The sequence below is a fragment of the Jaculus jaculus genome, chromosome 2, assembly GCF_020740685.1.
Source record: "Jaculus jaculus isolate mJacJac1 chromosome 2, mJacJac1.mat.Y.cur, whole genome shotgun sequence".
Taxonomy (NCBI): domain Eukaryota; kingdom Metazoa; phylum Chordata; class Mammalia; order Rodentia; family Dipodidae; genus Jaculus; species Jaculus jaculus.
In genome coordinates, this window is record NC_059103.1 from 115,392,312 (window position 1) to 115,409,783 (window position 17,472).

At 44.1% G+C, this 17,472-nt stretch overlaps 2 pseudogenes; one reads left to right on the forward strand and one right to left on the reverse strand.

The window, feature by feature from the left end:
* Positions 1–3,744: 3,744 nt before the first annotated feature.
* Positions 3,745–4,572, reverse strand: LOC101617390 (annotated as a pseudogene).
* A 1,980-nt stretch (positions 4,573–6,552) lies between these two features.
* LOC123458686 lies at positions 6,553–9,125 on the forward strand (annotated as a pseudogene).
* Positions 9,126–17,472: the final 8,347 nt, after the last annotated feature.

Consider the following 17,472-nt stretch of genomic DNA (forward strand, 5'->3'; position numbering starts at 1 on the left):
CACTGAGTTTGTAATTATTTTTCAGGGTTTGTTTGCTTGTTTTTAAAGAAAAGCAGTACATAATTTGTCCAAAATGAGATCATTTGAAATACCAAACTTAATGTCAAATTTGTAATTCTGTATTCACAAAATAAAAACAGGAAACAAACTAATTTCAGGTTTATGTTTATTTATTTTCAAACAGGGTTTGGTCTCAAACTTGCTATGTAGGTGGAGCTAACCTTAAACTCCTTATTCTCCTGCCTCCAACCTCCCTAGTGCTAGAATTGGAGGTGTGCATAACCACACGTGGCTTATTTCAGCTTTCAAACAGAAATGTATGTCAGCTATGATCTAGACTTATCTGTACTGCTTTGATAGGGTTCTGTGGAGAGATAATCTTAAGGCAATAGATGACACGCAGACAAAATATGTTCAGTGACTGCTGTGGCAAGTCCTGGCTCTGCAGATGTGTATGTGGAAGGGAAGAGTAGACAGCCACAGAGCTGCCATCCTGTCTCCCTTCTAATGTACCAAGAGCAGCTGATGTGTGGACGGACACACACACACACACACACACTTTGTTTCCCAGAATTGTCATAGCTAGGATCTGAAAATGAAAAATGAAACCGTTTATACCAAGGAGAAGTAGCATTCCCGGTGTTCTCACATGATGAAAAGAGAGTGTGCCCATTTTCTTTGTTGTCTGTTTTATTTTTTAACTTAAAAATATTTTTTCTTAATTTATCTGCAGAGAGAGAGAATGGGCACACCAGGACTCCAGCCAATACAAATGAACTCCAGATGCCACCTTGTGCCTCTGTTTTTACATGGGTTCTGGGGAATCAAACCCAGGCCACGCTCTCCAACCCAATTTTTTAACTTTTTTTCTTTTTTAAATTTATTTATTTGAGAGCGACAGACACAGAGAGAAAGACAAATAGAGGGAGAGAGAGAGAATGGGCACGCCAGGGCTTCCAGCCTCTGCAAACGAACTCCAGACGCGTGCGCCCCCCTGTGCATCTGGCTAACGTGGGACCTGGGGAACCGAGCCTCGAACCGGGGTCCTTAGGCTTCACAGGCAAGCGCTTAACCGCTAAGCCATCTCTCCAGCCCCCAATTTTTTAACTTTTGATTGACAACCTTCATATATATAGACAATATATTATGATCATAATCCCTTCCTTTCACCCCTTCCACTGAATCTCTTCTTTCAAACTAGTCTCTCTCTCTCTCTCTTTCTTCTTTCCTTTCTTTCTGTTTGTTTTTTTCAAGGTAGGGTCTCACTCTAGCACAGGCTGACCTGGAATTCACTATGTAGTGTAAGGCTGGCCTCAAACTCATAGTAACCCTTTACCTCTGCCTCCCCAGGATTGGCATTAAAGGTGTGTATCACCATGCCTGGCAGAGAGACAGAGAGAATGGGTGCACCAGGGTCTCCTGCCACTGCAAATTGACTCCAGTTGCATGCATCTGGCCTTATATGAGTAATGGGTTATTCCAATCTTAGGCAGGCAAGCACCTTAATTGCTGAGTCATCTCTCCAGCTCTAGTTTTGCTTCAATTTTGATGTCATTATGGTTTTCTCCTATTATGCAGATCTTGTGTAGATATACCTACCAGCCACTGTGAGGTCATGAATACAATGGTTATATTGTGTCTGGAAGACAATATTGAAAGCATCCCTCCTATTCTTTTTTTTTTTTAATATTTTTTGTTCATTTTTTATTTATTTATTTGAGAGCAACAGACACAGAGAGAAAGACAGATAGAGGGAGAGAGAGAGAATGGGCACGCCAGGGCTTCCAGCCACTGCAAACGAACTCCAGACGCGTGCGCCCCCTTGTGCATCTGGCTAACGTGGGACCTGGGGAACCGAGCCTTGAACCGGGGTCCATAGGCTTCATAGGCGAGTGCTTAACCGCTAAGCCATTTCTCCAGCCCCATCCCTCCTATTCTTTTGACTCTAACATTCTTTCTCCCACTTCTGCAATGGTCCCTGAGCCTTGGAGGGTCTCAGTGCTGAACACTCAACTGTTACCACTTCTCAACACTTTACTGAGTTTTGAGTCTCCCCAGTGGTCACTGCCAACCAAAAAGAGAAGCTTCTCTAACTAAAAGTATTTAGAGGACAGTTTGGTGGTCATAATATATCCATGTAGCCAGACAACAGTAGTAGTTTCCCTACTAGCGCTTATGACTTATGACCTCCCCAGCCATAGTCTGGTGAGAGGGGGGTTAGTTAAATATATGTTATGAATAGGCCATATGGAAACCTACTTCTTTGCTAGATAACAATATATATGTTAAAAGAGAGAGAGAGAGGGGAGCCAGGCATGGTGGTGTACACCTTTAATCCCAGCACTTGGGAGGCTAAAGTAGGTGAATGGCTGTGAGTTCAAAGCCAGCCTGAGACTCCATAGTGAATTCCAGGTCAGCCTGGGCTAGAATGAGGCTCTACCTCAAAGAGAGAGAGAGATGGTCTTGTGTAGGTAGTGTCAGGCACTGTGTGGCCATGGATATCCAGGCCATTTTGTGTCTGGGGGGAGCATGTTGTAAGGAGTCCTACCCTTCCTTTGGCTCTTACATTCTTTTCATCACCTCTTCTGCATTCGACCCTGAACCTTGGAAAGTGTGATCGAGATGTTACTCGGTACTCTAGTCACTTCTTTCCAGCACCATGATACCTTCTGAGTCGTCCCAATGTCATTGCCATCTGAAAAGAGAAGATTCTCTACCCAAAGTGAGAGTAGCATTAATATAAGGGTATGAATATTAAGAGATGTGCTTACTGGGCAGTTTGATAAGCATAGTATATACACTTATCCAGACATCAGCAGATGTTACACCCCTAGGGCTCATGACTACCCCTGTTTTAAGTTTTCAGTATCAGGGATGTATTCCCTCCCTTGGAGTGGGCCTCCAGTCCAATTGGAGGGCAGTTGGTTTCCACCATGACAGACGTGCCACTATTGCACCCATTGGCTCATTTGGCCTGGCTGGCCAATTATAAGGCTTGCAGTGTCCACTGTTGAGTATCTTCACAGGTGATATCTCTTTCTCCCATCGAACTGCATGTAGAATGGCTTCTTCCAGCTTTCTGTCAGCTGGTCTACATGGATGAGGTTATCAGCTCAGTTCCGGCAGGATTTCTCAGTGGCCTTGCAGCCCAAGTATGTGGAGTCTTCAGCAATAGGGTCTTACCATCTATTCCTGGTGGGAAACCAAGGGCCTCAGCAATGGCCTATAATGTTTTGGGGGCATCAGGGACCTCCCTGGCCAAAAACTCACTGGAAGGTAACCCACCTATCATGGGATATTTTTTATAATCATGGAAGTTGTTAATAAAAATGTGAAATAAAAAGAAGTGACTGGAGTGCTCAGTATTGCAATATCTCTATCACACCTTCCAAGGCTCAGGGTCTATTGAAGAAAAGGTGGCAGAAAGAATATAAGAGCCAAAGGAAAGGTAGGACTCCTTACAACATGGCCTGGGTATCCATGACCTCACAGTGCCTGATACTACCTACACAAGACCATCATAAGAGGAGGAAAAGATCATAACATCAAAATAAAAAAGAGACTGATTGAGATGGGGAGGGGATATGATAGAGAATGGAGTTTCAAAGGGGAAAGTTGGGGGAAGGAAGGTATTACCATGGGCTATCACAGAAGTTGTTAATAAAAATTTGAAAAACAAGAAAACTTCCATCTTTGCCTCATAGTGGTCTCCATGGTCCTTGGTCATGACATCACCAATCTCCTCTACGCAGTGGCTCCAGCCAAGACACCTGCCCTGTCAGCTTCCAGTGTACCCCAGAGGTTGCAGATATAAGGTCACTGTATCCAGCGAGGAGGCGCCGCTCTTAGAGGAGACAAAGGCCATCTCACATATGATGTCATGCGCATAGGTCACAAACTCCTGGTCCACACAAAGATCCACAGCCTGTATGTAGCTTCATCTGAGCCACTAGCAAAGGCATTACCACCAAGAAAAATAGCATTTATGTCAGACGTGGCCTGTGAAGGGCTGCTGGCACATTCCTTCCCAGACACCCCAGAGTCTGGCTGAAGAATCACAAACCCCAGAGATAGTCTAGTGTCAGAAGCAAGAGAAAGGCTAATGACATCTCCAGTATGTCCTATAAACATGGTCATCTGCTAGCCAGTCTTAATATCCCACAGGTCACATGTGGTGTTTCCAGAGCTGGTGACCATCTGATTGCCATCCAGGAACCAGCAGCAGGACAAGTGGCCTGTCTGACCCGCCAGCTTATGACTCACATGCACATTCCCTTTATGGGGTTTCAGGTTGTAAATAGAACAAATGCTATGCAGGCCACATCATTCCCAGAAGGAGGCATGCAGAGGCTGTGACCCAAAAGGAGTGCAGAGGGGTGGCATGGACCTTGTTTGTGGTGCAGCTGTCCCACATGGTTTATCCATCCTGCAGGGTGCTCACCAGGAGCATGTGCCCCCAGTAGGGCATGGCACAGATGTTGACGAGGTGCCCCTCAGCGTCCTCCTGCCTGGTGTCTGGATTCTTCCTAATGGGCTGATGTTGTTTGTGATCTGAGAGAGTTGCAACTTCATACACTCTGGAGGCAGCTTTGATTTTGTTCTTCTGTGGCTCAGCCCCCTTCGGCATTAGCTCAGGCCCATTCATTTTCAGGGGTAAGTGCTCCCAGAGCCCCTCAGGGCCAGGCGTGGTGGCACACATCCTTGATCCCAGCACTCAGGAGGCCACCCTGAGACTACATAGTGAATTCCAGGTCAGCCTGGGCTACAGCGAAACACTACCCCAGGGACCAAAACAATTAAAAAATTTAAAAAATAAAAAATAAAAAATTCAAACAAAGCCCACTCAGAACCTACTGTTTTTTTGTTTGTTTGTTTGTTTTGTTTTGTTTTCAAAGTAGGGTCTTGTTTTAGCCCGCGGAGCCATCTACCAGCCCCTGTGTGCTTGTTTGTTCCCATGTGTGTGGAAATGCATGCAGAGACCAGAGGGTGGTGTCAGGTTTCTTCCTCAATCACTTTCCACTTTATTTATTTATTTATTTAGTTAGTTAGTTAGTTGTTGTTTGGCTGGTTGGTTTTTTGTTTTTTTGAAGTAGGGTCTTGCTCTAGCCCAGGCTGAGCTAATTTTCTAGTAACAATCTATGGCTTCTAGATGTGCTTTCATTCAAGAAAGTAGATTTTCATATGTCTTTGATAATATCTTGAATTTTGATTGATCTTCCCCTCCACACTTCTTTTTTTTTTTTAATTATTTATTTATTTAATTGAGAGCGACAGACACAGAGAGAAAGACAGATAGAGGGAGAGAGAGAATGGGCGCGCCAGGGCTTCCAGCCACTGCAAACGAACTCCAGACGCGTGCGCCCCCTTGTGCATCTGGCTAACGTGGGACCTGGGGAACCGAGCCTTGAACCGGGGTCCTTAGGCTTCACAGGTAAGCGCTTAACCGCTAAGCCATCTCTCCAGCCCGTCATTTGTTTTCTTGATGATAGCCATTCTGACAGGAGTGAAATGGAATCTCAAAGTAGTTTTAATTTGCATTTTCCTGAAGGCTAAGGATGTAGAACACTTTTTTAGATGTTTATATGCCATCTGTATTTCTTTCTTTGAGAACTCTGTATTTAGTTCCATAGCCAAGTTTTTATTTTATTTTATTTTTTTCAGTTTTTCGAGGTTGGGTCTCGCTGTAGCCCAGGCTGACCTGGAATTCACTATGGAGTCTCAGGGTGACCTCGAACTCATGGCAATCCTCCTACCTCTGCCTCATGAGTGCTGGGATTAAAGGTGTGTGCTACCATGCCCAGCCATAGTCCATTTTTTATTTTTTTATTTTTTTGAATAATGGTATAGAGTTTATTAAGAAATTATTAAGATTGCTGGCAGCTGGGGTTACAATTCAAAGGTGTACAGAGAGAAGAGCATGGCAAGCAAGAATGCGAAGTACACTTCAAAAGAAAGCATGGTTATAAAGATGACAATGGCATAAGCCTATGGGATTTTTCTTTTTGAGGTGTGGTCTCATTCTATCCCTGGTTGACCTGGAATTCATTCTGTAGTCCCATGGTGGCCTCAAACATAGAGCAATCCTCCTACCTCTGTCTCCTGAGTGCTGGGATTAAAGGCATACGCCACCACTCCTTTGTTTTCTATGGAATTTGTGATGAAAGTAGTTTCTTAAGTTACTTGCTAGAAGAGATAGAGATCGTGCCTCAGAATCTGAACTGACCTCTCCATCAACCATCTATGAGGATGGGCAGAAATCTCCCAAAGCTGGAGAAGGGGACTTGGGGTGGGCGAGAGTGAGTGATGACTTCTGCACTTTTTCAAAGCAATTAACATGTTTAAATATGAACAGAAGATTATCACAATATTTTCTGGTGATAGCCTGGAGGTTTGCAGCAGTGGTAAGGTGCAAGTTTGTGCTGCAAGCCAGGTGAGACAGAAGTAAGGCTATTCACATACTGTTCACCTAGGGGGATTTGGTCAGCAGCAGCAGTACAGTATGAGTAAGGCAGATGGTCACACAGGTGGGTTTCCAGCTGGTAATTTTTCGGCATGTGGTCTCACAGCAAGTTGGTTGGCAGCAAAGCTGGTAGAAGCAGGGTTGGCATCAGGGTGAGCATCAGCAGCAACAGGTCTCACAAGCTGGTTGATAGCAAGTGGTCCTGCAGCGGGTGGTCTGACAGCAAGTTGGTTGGCAACAGGGCTGGCAGCAGGGTGGGCAGCAGCAGCTGGTCCCACAGGAGGGCTTCCAGCATGTGGTCCTGCAGCAGGTGGGCTGGCAGCAAGGGGAGCAGCAGCAGTCGCTCATGGTGCCAGATGTGGAGGGTGGGTTCCTGGTCACAGGAGAGTTTTCCAGAATGTGATGGATGACTTCTTTGCATCTGGGCCTTTTATACACCAGTCCTCAAGGGTTGGACCAATCAGTAGGACTTGTCCTTTGTGCTTCCATCATTTGCTGTGTGTTTATCAAGGAAGAAGTCATTACTCAATGGTATGCATCTCTGGAAAGTGGTACTGTTTCTATTTGGAGGTAATTTTCTTGAACTCTTTCAATTTAAAGCAAAGTTTCATTCCATTGGCTTTGTTGGTTGTGTGGTTGATCCTGTGGTCTGGGAAGGTCTGAGTTGGTTTTTTCCTTCAAAGCCTTCTTCTTGTGTCTGTAGATGTGGAATTGGCTCTAGAAAATGGCACAATTGTGTCCTATTTACAGAAATTAATGCCTATTTCCTTGCTCATGCACCCACAAAGCCTGATTCTAGAATGGTCCAGGCATTGGTCGCGGGGTAAGTTCCTTTACTTGAGCATCTCAGGAGGACCAAGACCTTCAGATGCAGGTGTCTGGCACAATGGATCCAGAGCGGAGCTGTTGCAATGGGGTAGAGGCAGAAGCAGGACATTAGAGTCAAAAGTATCAATGGGTGTGTGGATGACCACTGATCCTCGTTTCCTCTACCGAGGGCTCCCCAGAAGGAACATGATGCACGTTCTGCCATGAAACTGTGGGATGTTCAGACAAACCAGGGGGAGCAGGTGACTCCAGTGATCACATGGGTTGCAGCAGAGTCCATGTTCTTAGGTCAATTACAATTTCCTGTCTACCTTTCTGTCTTTTTTTTTTAACTTTTATTAGCATTTTCCATGATCATAAAAAAATCCCGTGTTAATTCCCTCCCTCTCCCCCCCCCCACTTTCTCTTTTGAAATTCCATTCTCCATCATATTACCTCCCCATTACAATCATTGTAATTACATATATACAATATCAACCTATTAAGTACCCTCCTCCCTTCCTTAGCCCATTTTTTAATTGGGTTGTTTCATTTCTTATTGTTTTGTTTTTTGAGTTCTTTGTATATTCTGGATATTAACCCTCTGTCAGTTGTATAGCTGGATATGATTTTATAAAGAAGCTTTGAAGAGCCAGGCGTGGTGGTGCATGCCTTTAATCCCAGCACTCGGGAGGCAGAGGTAGGAGGATCACTGTGAGTTCGAGGCCACCCTGAGACTCCATAGTGAATTCCAGGTCAGCCTGGGGTAGAGTGAGACCCTACCATACCTCAAAAAAACCAAATAAAAACCAGAAAAAAAAAAAAAAACTAACAAAAAAAACAGCTTTGAACATAAAGGTTTTCTTTCAGTTTCAGGCTGCAAAAATAAATACCAGGAATTGGCCATAGAGGGGATGCACAGAGAGCTTGTGTTCTGGCTCAGTGGAGTTCAGACACTGCTTTTGGCTCCATTCTGTCCACATTTGTGTGATCACATCTGGTCACTCCTGGGAAAGCCTGGCTCAGTGATAAATGCCCCATGGCCTATGGCAGGTCCCATGGACGGATCCTTGATACATTCCCCACAGTATCACGTGCCTTAGATTACGACTCAAGAACTGCATGCTGCCAGCTGAAGGGAGGAAGACTGACAACAGCCGCCTCACGCTGCACCATCTACATGGCAAAGAATTACCCCCTGGCGGCACCCTGCCCTGTCGGTTCTGCATAAGCACTTTGAGGCTGACAATGGAAAATTGCCTGATTACAAAGTCACTGCTGGTGAACTAGATAATTTGCCAGAATTGAAGAAATTTATGCCTTCTGTTACCATGGTTAAAGTAAATACAGAGAAGAAGGGGTCTCATGTCCTGGATTTGCGGTTGGAGTTTGATGAGCAGGCAGTGCTTATGGAGAATATAGTTGTCCTAAGTCTCTTGAGCTGGAACACACAGAAGTCAAGTTTGCCTGGACACAGACATAATGTCAAGGAAGATTGTTGTCCTGGGAAACCACTTAATGTTTTCAGAACAGAACCTGGTGTGCCAGTATCCCTAGTGAATCACCTGTCATCCAATGGCCACTTCTCAACCAAAACTGATATCAAACAAGGAAATAACTATGAACTGATGATCAGGCGTTTAATGAGAATAGACCGAGGAATCAAAGATCTTTATGTGGTTAGACGACCCACTGCTGAGTTCTGGTCCCAGGAAGAGAGCACACTGAGAAGACCCTCATTTGTGAGCATGTTGTTTTCCATGTGGTCCTCATGAGCAAAAAAATCCACCTCACTGAGAATGGGCCACGGGCCAATATTGGTAACACAATTGTTTATCTGGTGTGGCAGTTTGAATAGATGGCCCCCAATATACTCAGTGTTTTATTAGGTTGTAGTTTGCATCTGCAGCCACCTGGCTGGAGGCAGTGTCACTGGGCTGATCTTAAGGTGTGGTGATGGCTTTGAGATTTCAATCTAAAGATAGGCAAAGTGTGCCTAGCTGGAGTTCCTGAAGTGTGCTGTGCTGTGTGGCTTTTGACCTTTAGGCTTGTGCTTCTCCCTCTGCTTGGACTTGTGAAAGCAGGCCAGCTTCTTCTGCCATTATGGAACTTCCCCTGGATCTGTAAACTTCCATGAATCCCTTCCTCCATAACTGTGCCTGGTCTGGACGTTCATCTCAGTGAACCTGAAGCTGTCTGTTACATCTGGCTCATACAAGCTCATACAAGTTGGAGATTTGTTCTGATTTCTAGGGATATAGCTAGACCTAAGTATATATCATTTCTAACTGTCAAATTCTGTATCTAGTCATCGTTATACCAATTCTTCTTTTCTCTCTGGATTGAATAAACTTGTGTCGTTCCCCCCACCCCCATAAAAAAAGAATACTGCAGCCTCTTTGTGTCTGGAAGATAGCATTTATTGTAAGCACTCCTCCCCTTCCTTTGGCTCTTTTGTTTGTTTGGATTGGGGTGGAGGGGTAGGGTCTCACTCTAGCCCAAGCTGACCTGGTATTCACTCTGTACTCTGAGGGTGGCCTTGGACTCACAGAGATCCTCCTACCTCTGCCTCCCAAATGCTGGGATCAATGGCATGCGCCACCACCCTTGGCTCTTTGGGATCTTACATCCTTCCCCCCACCTCTTCCAAAATTGTCCCTGAGCTTTACAGGGTGTGACAGAGATGTTTTACTTAGTGCTGAAGACTCCACTGTCATTTCTTCTCAGCATTTTACTGAATTTTGAGTCACCCCCCTCTGAAAAGAGAAGCTTCTCTAAGCAAAAGTGAGAGTACCCTTAATATATATGGACGTAAACCCAAGTATTTAGAGGGCAGTTTGATGGCTATAATATATCCATTTAGCCAGATAACTGTAGTACACCCCCCCACCCCCCAGAGCTTATGACCTCCCCAGCCATAGGCTTTTGACTAGGTTTTCAGTCCCAGGCAGGAATTCCCTCCCATAGAGCAGGTCTCAGTTCAATAAGATAGCAGTTGTATGTGTGTGTGTGTGTGTGTGTGTGTGTGTGTGTGTGTGTTTCCCTCCCAAAACAGACATGTCACTTGGTACATTTGGCCTGGCTGGCCAGCCATAGAGCTTGCAAGGTCCACTGCTGGTTAAGACCACTGATGACTTTTCTCCCCCAACAGGCTACATAGGTCTCTGCAGCATGCTGACAGCTAGTCAACAGGGAGGAGCTGCAGCGACTTCTCAGTGTCTGCAGCACAAGCATGTGGTGTCTTCAGCAACAGGGTCTTACCATCTACGTCTGGTGGGCAGCCAAGAGCTGCAGCAATAGCCTTGAATGCTTTAATGCTCTGACCAAGAACTTGCTAGAAGGTATGCAACCCCTGGTACTGAAATCTTCTTTTAACAATCTATGGCTTCTGGACATAGCATTATCCACCCATAGGGTAATTCTGCCCAGATTCACTTGCTTTTTAACACATGTTATTAGCTAGTGAAGAAGGAGGTTTCCATATGGCTTATTCATATCTTTTTAAAATATTTTATTTGGTTTTTATTTATTTATTTGATAGACAGGCAGAGGGAGAGAGAGTGTGTGTGCCAGGGCCTCCAGCCACTGTAAAAAACTCCAGATGCATGTACCCCCTTGTGCATCTGGCCATCATGGGTCCTGGAGGAATTGAACCAGGATCCTTTGGCTTTGCAGGCAAATGCCTTAACCACTAAGCTAACCCTCCTCTTGCCCCCTCCTCTTCTCCATTGCCTCACCTGATCCCACTTAGACCATTTCATCCCTAGCACTTTGCCCCTCTATTTACATATCTATAATGCCCTCCCCTTAAATCTTCCCCTCTCCTCCCTCTCTGATAGCCCCTTTCTAGCTTCCTGGCCTCTGCTACTGACTTTTACTCCAACTCAGATACAAATCTAAATATTTGTAGCTGGGATCCACATACAAGAGAGAAAATGCAGCATTTGACTTTCTGGGCCTGGACTGCTTCACTAAGTTCACTAAGTATGTAGTCTTTTCCAGATTCATCCACTTCCTGCAAACTTCATAATTTTTTAAAATTTTGTTCTACGATGCAGGGTCTCTCTCTAGTCCAGGTTGACCTGGAATTCAAGGTAGTCTCAGGGTGGCCTTGAACTCACTGTGATCCTCCTACCTCTGCCTCCTGAGTGCTGGGATTAAAGGGTACCACCACACCCAGCTCAAATTTCATAATTTAATTTTTCTTTACATCTGAATAAAGCTCCATTGTGTAAATGAACCACATCGTTATCAGTTGATGGTCATCTAGGCTAGTTCCATTTCCCAGCTATTGTGAATAGAGAAGCAATAAACAGATGAGCAAGCATCTCTATAATAATGTGTTGAATCCTTAGAATACATGCAAAAGAGTGGTATATCTGGATTACATGGTAAATGCTGGCTTTCTCAGGAACCTCCACACTGATTTCCACAATGGCTATACTGGTTTACAATCCTACCAACAATGGAGAAGGGTTCCTCTTTCCCATATCCTCATCAGCATTTCATTATTATTTGATTTCTTTCTTTCATTTCTTTCTTTTCTTTTTTTTTTTTTTTCAGTTTTTCGAGTTAGGGTTTTGCTCTGGCCCAGGCAGACCTGGAATTCACAATGTAGTTTCAGGCAGTGGCCTCAAACTCACTGCGATCCTCCTGCCTCTGCCTCTCTAAGGATTAAAGGCTGGGATTAAAGGCGTGCACCACCATGCCCAACTGATTTCTTTTCTTTTTAAATATTTTATTTATTTATTTGTTTGTTTATTTTTATTTATTTATTTGAGAGCGACCGAGAGAGAAAGAGGCAGAGAGAGAGAGAGAGAGCGAGAGAGCGAGCATGCCAGGGCCTCCAACCACTGCAAACGAACTCCAGACGTGTGCGCCCCCTTGTGCATCTGGCTAATGTGGGTCCTGGGGAATCCAGCCTGGAACCACGGTCCTTAACCGCTAAGCCACCTCTCCAGCCCACCATCTGATTTCTTTTTTTTTTTTTTTTTTTTTTTTTTATTTATTTGAGAGCGACAGACACAGAGAGAAAGACAGATAGAGGGAGAGAGAGAGAGAGAGAATGGGCGCGCCAGGGCTTCCAGCCTCTGCAAACGAACTCCAGACGCGTGCGCCCCCTTGTGCATCTGGCTAACGTGGGACCTGGGGAACCGAGCCTCGAACCAGGGTCCTTAGGCTTCACAGGCAAGCGCTTAACCGCTAAGCCATCTCTCCAGCCCCCATCTGATTTCTTAATGATAGCCATTCTGACAGGAGTGAGATGTATCTCAAAGAATTTTTTTTTTCATTTTTATTTATTTGTTTGAGAGCAACAGACAGAGAAAGAAAGAGGCAGAGAGAGAGAGAGAGAGAGAGAGAGAGAGAATGGACACGCCAGGGCCTCCAGCCACTGCAAACAAACTCCAGACGCGTGCGCCCCCTTGTGCATCTGGCTAACGTGGGACCTGGGGAACTGAGCCTCGAACCGGGGTCCTTGTGCTTCACAGGCAAGTGCTTAACCATTAAGCCCTCAAAGAAGTTGTAAAATATTAAGCCAACCTTTTCTTCCCAGTACTGGGGATTGAGCCCCTGGCCTTGTAAATGTTACAAAGTGTTCTACCATTAAACTAACATCTCCAACCCTGTTTTACTTAAAAGACAACTTGGGCTGGAGAGATGGCTTAGAGATTAAGGCACTTGCCTGCAAAGCCAAAGGACCCAGGTTTGACTCCCTAGGATCCATGTAAGCCAGAGGAAACAGTGACACAAGCATGCAGTGGCGTGCATGCCCACAGGGAGTGCACACAGTTTGTTTCATACTGGCTGAAAGGCCCTGGTGGTGCGCCCATTCTCTCACTCTCTACCTCTCTCTCTTTTTTGTGTTGTTTTATGTAGTGTTGTTTTTCAAGGTAGGGTTTCACATTAGCCCAGGTTGACCTGGAATTCACTATGTAGGGTCAGGGTGGCCTCCAACTCACAGCAATTCTCCTACCTGTGCCTCCAGAGTGCTGGGATTAAAGGTGTGACTACCAGGCCCAGCTTTTCTGCCTCTTTCTGTCTCAAAAAAAAAAAAAAAAAAAGACAGCACTGCAAAGAACACAGTGAAAAAAAGTGAAAAAAGCAAAGAGGCAACCTACAGAATGGGAAAAAATCTTCGCCAGCTATATATCTGATAGAGGATTAATATCTAGGATATACAAAGAACTCAAAAAGTTAAATAATAAGGAATCAAACAAGCCAACCAAAAAAATGGGCTATGGAGCTAAATAGAGAGTTCTCAAAGGAAGAAATACGAATGACATATAAGCATCTAAAAAAATGTTCTACGTCACTAGTCATCAGGGAAATGCAGATTAAACCTACATTGAGATTCCATCTCACTCCTGTCAGATTGGCCACCATCATGAAAACAAATGATCATAAATGTTGGCGAGGATGTGGAAAAAAAGGAACCCTTCTGCACTGCTGGTGGGAATGCAATCTGGTCCAGCCATTGTGGAAAACAGTGTGGAGGTTCCTAAAACAGCTAGAGATTGATCTACCATATGACCCAGCTATAGCGCTCCTAGGCATATATCCAAAGGACTCATCTCATTTCCTTAGAAGTATGTGCTCAACCATGTCTATTGCTGCTCAATTTATAATAGCTGGGAAATGGAACCAGCCTAGATGTCCCTCAACAGATGAATGGATAATGAAGATGTGGCACATTTATACAATGGAGTTCTACTCAGCGGTAAAGAAAAATGAAGTTATGAAATTTGCAGAAAAATGGATGGACCTGGAAAGTATTATACTAAGTCAGGTAACCCAGGCCCAGAAAGCCAAGCGCCACATGTTCTCTCTCATATGTGGATCCTAGCTACAGATGATTGGGCTTCTGCGTGAGAATGAAAATACTTAGTAGCAGAGGCCAGTAAGGTAAAAAGGAGACATAAAGGGAAGAGAAAGGAAGGGAGGAGGATACTTAATAGGTTGATATTGTATATATGTAATTACAATGATTGTAATGGGGAGGTAATATGATGGAGAATGGAATTTCAAATGGGAAAGTGTGGGGGTGGGGAGGGAGGGAATTACCATGGGATATATTTTATAATCATGGAAAATGTTAATAAAAATTTTTAATTAAAAAATAAATAAATAAATAAAAATAAAATAGTTAAAAAAAAAAAAAAAAGACAGCCTTGCCAGGCATGCTCCACTATGCCGGGCAAGTTTCAGGAGATATTTTTTACCTGATTAACACTGTACAGCATAATGCATGTATTGAAGTATGAAGGTGTCACATTAATGGACAATTTCAATGTTATCAGTTAAATTTTAATAAATATTCTCTTTGGGAAAAAAATAAAAATAAAATATTAAGCCAAGTATTTCCTTTTTGTTTTGTTTTGTTTGTTTTCAAGGTAGGGTCTCACTCTAGCCCAGGCTGACCTGGAATTCACTCTGTATTCTCAGGGTGGCCTTGAACTCACAGCAATCCTCCTACCTCTGATTCCTGAGTGCTGGGATTAAAGGCGTGCGCCACCATGCCTGGCTTGTATTTCTTTTTTCATTAATTAATTTATTTGAGAGAGAGGCAGACATAGGTTTTGGTATATTATATTTTCATTATCATTTTGTTCTGGGAATTTTTTTTTTTAGTTCCTTCTTGAGTTCTTCAATGATCCATTCATCACTCAGTAGTATATTGTTTAATTTCCATGAGTTTGTATATTTTCTAGTCTTTCTTGATGTTCATTTGTAGTTCAATCCCACGGTGATGAGACAGAGTACAAGGAATTATTTCAGTTTTCCTGTATTTGTTAAAATTTGCTTTGTGTCCTACTATGTGGTCTATTTTAGAGAATGTTCCATGTGCTGCTGAGAAAAATGTCTTCTGCAGCATTTGGATGGAATGTTCTGTAGATGTCTGTTAGATCCATTTGTTCTATGATGTCATTTAATCCAGATGCTTCTCTGTTTATCTTTTTGCCAGAATGCCCTGTCGTTGGTGAGAGTGGGGCATTGAAGTCGCCCACTACCATTGGGCTTAGAGTTGTCTTCAACTTTACACCTAGGAGTGCTTGTTGAATGACATTGGGTAAACCCATATGCGGTACACATACATTTGGAAATGTAATAGCCTCTTGTTGGATTGTTCCCTTAAACAATATAAAGTGATTGTAAAGTTTGGGAGTGACTGAGACCACGCAGACCACGCTGAGGCAAAGATGAAAGCTTTTATTCTGGAAAAGCACAAGCTGCCAGTGCTGACTCACAAGAGAGGAGCCCAGCCAACTTGGAATTCCAGACAGTACGCTATATAGGGCTCTTCAGTAGGGGGAGGTGAGGAAAAGAAAAGGTTGTGTTTTCTTTGTGTGTTTTTCCTTAAAGGTTTCTTGGGCTGGAGGGATGGCTTAGTGGTTAAAGCATTTGCCGGCAAAGCCAAAGGACCCAGGTTCGATTCTCCAGGACCTACATTAGCCAGATGCACAAGGGGGCACACACATCTGGAGTTCATTTGCAGTGGCTGGAGACCCTGGTGTGCCCATTCTCCCTTTCTCTCTCTCTCCTTCCCTCTTTCTCTGTCAAATAAATAAATAAAGGTTTCTTTAGGGGTGATCTAAGATAGCCAGGGTGTGACATCAGAACAGTGACCACAAGATAAGGGGGGCAGGAAATCATGACCTGGGGGCATTGTTAAGCAAGGAAGGGATAATGGCTGGGCAGTTTCTTGAGGAATGTGGATAACCTACTTCCTTATCTCTGTCACCACATGGTGACTCCATCTTGGGAGCCTGGCCCAACCTAACGGTGACCTTTTTTTAACTCTTCCGACTAATGTTGGTTTGAAGTCTGTTCTGTCCAATATTAGAAAAGTAACACCTGCTTGCTTCCTCGGCCCATTTGTTTCAAATACTATTTTCTATCCTTTCACCCTAAGGTGCTGTCTTTTATGGAGAGGTGAGTTGCTTGGAGGCAACAAGCAGGATCCTGCCTTAAAAAAAAAGGGAGGGAGAGATGGGAGAGAGAACAGAGAGACACATAAATAAAGAGAACAGACACCCCAGGGCCTCTGCCACTGCAAATGAACTCCAGACGTATGCGCCACTTTGCACATCTGGCTTTACATGGATACTGGGAAAATAAAACCTGGGTTGTTAGGCTTTGTGGGCAAGTACTTTAACCATTGAGCCATCTCTCCAGCCCCCCTTTTTATAGTTATTACAAGTATTTCATGAGATACATGGCTACAGAAAGTTCCTCAACCTAACAAAAGCCAACCCCACTCCCCCAAGGAGGATGGCACGGCCCACACCCTGAGTCCATAAAGGGGAAGCAACAGCATTGGTTTCATGCAAATTATGTATTGCAAATTTTTTAAAATCTTCTTAGTACTTTTTTTTAAAGTTTTTATTTTTATTTACTTGTTAGAGACAGAGGGAGTAAGAGAGAGAGAGAGAGAGAGAGAGAGAATGTGCACACCAGGGCCTCTAGCCACTACAAACAAACTCTAGATACATGTGCCACCCAAGTGCATCTGGCTTACGTGTACCTGGAGGATTGAGCCTGGGTACTTAGGTTTCACAGGCAAGTGCCTTAACTGTTAAACCATCTCTCTAGCCCCTTCTTAGTACCTTTAAAAATATATTTTTTTATTTGCAAGGAGAGAGAGAGGGGCAGACAGATAGACAGTAGGCATGTCAGGGCCTCTAGCCACTGCAAACAAACTCCAGATGCATGCACCATTTTGTACATCTGGCTTTACATGGGCACTGGGGAATCAAACCTGAGTTATTAGGCTTTGCAGGCAAGCACCTTAACTGCTGAACCATCTCTCCAGCTGGCCTTAATACTGTTTTTAATTTGTTTATAGTTTGAATGGTCAGACATCATGAGCCCCTTTTTTTGTCCCCCCAACTTAAAATGTATGAAGGCTTTTGGTCTCCCTGGGAGTGGATTGAGGTGTAAAGGCAGCCTGGACTGACATGGTGATGCACACCCTTAATCCTAGCACTTGGGAGGCAGAGGACATCGCCTTGAGTTTGAGGCCACCCTGAGACTTCATAGTGAATTCCAGGCCAGCCTGGACTAGAGTGAGACTCTACCTTGAAAACAAAACAAAACAAAACCAATTATAATTTTTTCGAGGTCACCCTGAGACTACATAGTGAATACCCAGCTGCTTTGCCTCTGCCTTGTCCTTTAGGCCGGATCTGCGCTTTGCTGGGTTGCTT